General features: G+C 40.2%; 1 protein-coding gene and 1 pseudogene across 1 annotated transcript in view; both read left to right on the top strand.

The window, feature by feature from the left end:
• Positions 1–3,219, top strand: part of TLK1 (tousled like kinase 1) — a 149,358-nt gene that overhangs the window by 59,600 nt on the left and 86,539 nt on the right. The gene's annotated exons all lie outside the window — the stretch shown is intronic.
• Positions 395–2,841, top strand: LOC100957803 (annotated as a pseudogene).

The following is a 3,219-nucleotide window of genomic DNA, read 5'->3' as shown; positions in this document are numbered from 1 at the left end:
GAGCCACAAAGTCACTTTTCATCAGTGTTCAAAATTTAGTATGCTGCTTTTAAAGATATGTGAATGCAAATAAAAGTGAGTCCAACTGATAGGAGCTTAAGAAGTCAGAATATGAGGATGTTAAGTAAGTAAAGTAGTTGTTAAAAATTGAAAGAATAATTGTTTTAGTATTCTTCTGGGTACTTACATGGTTGTGGTTGCTGTATACGTATTAAGAGAGTGACAGTCCTTCAGGCTTTTAAAAATGTTAGCTGGGACACTTTAGATATACCTGTAAGACAGCATACATTTTAGTTGAGTAGTTATCCAATTTCATCTTTTTGATACTATCATCTTTAGTATTACACGTTATTAAGTAATAAAAGCAATGCAGCAGAAAATAGACCATACTGAAAATTGCTGTTGACTTGGATTTACTTAGAACAGTGAGGAAATGTTCTAATTTGATGATTGGATTCCAAAATATTGTAGACATAAACTTTTTACACTAAATATTGAAATCAGCAGTATAATAGAGATCTTCTTTTAGGGGTCAAAGACTTGGCAAGTATTTCCAGATAATAGTTCTCTAGATTAAAGTTTTGACTCAGGGACGGAATCCAGCTGTGCTTAAGTGTGGCTGCTGTCGTCTTTCTCTGCAATGCCCCCCAAGAAACATGCTCAGGCCCGGGCAGTAAAAAGGCAGAGCAGAAAAAGAAGGAGAAGATTATTGAAGACAAAACTTTTTGTTTAAAGAATAAGAAAGGAGCAAAGCAACAAAAGTTTATCAAGGCTGTCACACATCAAGTTAAATCTGGTCAACAAAATCGACATCAGACAGCACAGAGTGAAGCTGAAAAGAAATTGAAGAGGGCAGCACCTCTGGCTCAGTGAGTAGGGCGCCGGCTCCATATACCAAGGGTGATGGGTTCAAACTCGGCCCTGGCCAAACTGCAACAAAAAAATAGCTGGGCATTGTGGCAGGTACCTGTAGTCCCAGCTGCTTGGGAGGCTGAGGCAAGAAAATTGCCTAAGCATGGGAGTTGGAGGTTGCTGTGACCTGTGACACCATGGCACTCTACCAAGGTCAATCAAATGAGACCCTGTCTCTAAAAAAAAAAAAAGAAAGAAAGAAATTGAAGAAAGATGACAAGAAGAAAGAATTGTAGGATCTAAATGAGCTGTTCAAACCTGTAGTTGCTGCTTAAAAAATAAGTAAAGGTGCAGATCCCAAATCCATGGTGTGTGCATTCTTTAAGCAAGGACAATGTACTAAAGGAGATAAGTGTAAGTTTTCTCATGATTTGACTCCAGAGAGAAAATGTGAAAAGAGAAGTGTTTACATTGATGCAAGAGATGAAGAACTTGAAAAAGATACTATGGATAATTGGGATGAGAAAAAGCTGGAAGAAGTAGTGAATAAGAAGCACGTTCAGACGGAAAAGAAAAACCAAAAACTCAAATAGTATGTAAGCATTTCCTTGAAGCCGTTGAAACCAACAAATATGGCTGGTTTGGGGCATGCTGTGGAAGGGGTGATATTTGTTAAGTATTGTCATGCACTTCCTCCTGGATTTGTGTTGAAAAAATATAAAAAGAAAGGAGAAAAAGAAGATGAAATTTCATTAGAAGATCCCATTGAGGCTCGGCGCCAGCCACGTACACCTAAGGTGGCGGGTTCGAATCCCAGCCTGGACCCGCCAAACAACAATGACGGCTGCAATCAAAAAATAGCCAGGCGGTGTTGTGGCGGGCGCCTGTGGTCCCAGCTACTTGGGAGGCGGAGGCAGGAGACTCGCTTGAGCCCAGGAGTTGGAGGTTGCTGTGAGCTGTAATGCCACGGCACTCTACCCAGGGGGACAGCTTGAGACTCTGTCTCAAAAAAAAAGATCTCATTGAGGCTGGGCACCTGTGGCTCAAGTGGCTAAGGTGCCAGCCACATACATCTAAACTGCCGAGTTCAAATCCAGCCTGGGCCCGCCAAACAACAATGATGACTGCAACCAAAAAATAGCCGGGCGTTGTGGCAGGCACCTGTAGTCCCAGCTACTTGGGAGGCTGAGGCAAGAGAATCGCTTGAGCCCAGGAGTTGGAGGTTTCTATGAGCTGTGATGCCATGGTACTTTACCCAGGGTGACAGCTTGAGGCTCTGTCTCAAAAAAAAAAAAGAAAAAAAATCTCATTGAAAGAGAGCATTCTGCCCTAGGTCCAAATGTTACCAAAATCACTCTAGAATCTTTTCTTGCATGGAAGAAAAGGAAAAGACAAGAGAAAATTGATAAACTTGAACAAGATATGGAAAGAAGGAAAGCGGACTTTAAAGCAGGGAAAGCATTAGTGACCAGTGGCCGAGAAGTGTTAGAATTTTGTCCTTAGTTGGTCAGTGATGATGATGAGGAAGCGGATGACACTGGTATACCCAGGGAACAGGTGGTGAGGAGGTTCATGACTCAGTAAGTGTAAAGCCTATATATCCCAAGAGATGTAGATGAGACAGGTATTACTGTAGCCAGTCTTGAAAGATTCAGCACATATGCTTCAGATAAAGATAAAAGTAAATTAAGTGAAGCCCCTGGAGGTAGGGCTGAAAATGGTGAAAGAAGGGACTTGGAAGAGGACAATGAAGCTGAGGGACAGGAAGATGAAGCCATTGATGCCGTTCCTGTTGATGAAAATCTTTTTACTTGGGGAAGATTTGGATGAACTAGAAGAAGAATTAAACACACTTGATTTAGAAGAATGACACCAAACAAGTCACTGAAAAAGATTAAGTCAACTCAGCAGGAGTTGAAATTGATTACATTAATTTTTTTCTGCATAGAGTGAACAGGATGATTATTTCCTGTGCTGATTCTGGAGGGATTAGCCTCCTCCCAAAAAAGAACGTTCTCCTTATGTCTTCTCCTCACTTTGGCTACGTCTCATAGTAAATTCAGAGTAATTCATGATAAACTTAAAATACAATGGTTATTCAGAAAATGATTGATTATTGTAACTGTCCACTCAAGTAGGAAGTGTACCTGCTTTTCCAGCCTTTGGTTTTCATTGGGCATGTGTTACTACCAGAAACAACATAAATTTACATTTAAAATACCCTTTATTTGACGTAGTTTTTAATGAGTGTTTTAATTTCCTTTGTATTTATATGTTTAAAAAGAGCAGTGTACTTCATAAAAGGAAACTGCATATGCAGATTCAATGTTGTATGTCTTTCGGCAATTAGATGGACCTTTAAAATGG

The sequence above is a fragment of the Otolemur garnettii genome, unplaced genomic scaffold, assembly GCF_000181295.1.
Source record: "Otolemur garnettii isolate 467f Iridium unplaced genomic scaffold, OtoGar3 scaffold00187, whole genome shotgun sequence".
Taxonomy (NCBI): Eukaryota; Metazoa; Chordata; class Mammalia; order Primates; family Galagidae; genus Otolemur; species Otolemur garnettii.
The sequence above is the reverse complement of the archived record's forward strand: the minus strand, read 5'-3'. Positions and strand labels throughout refer to the sequence as shown.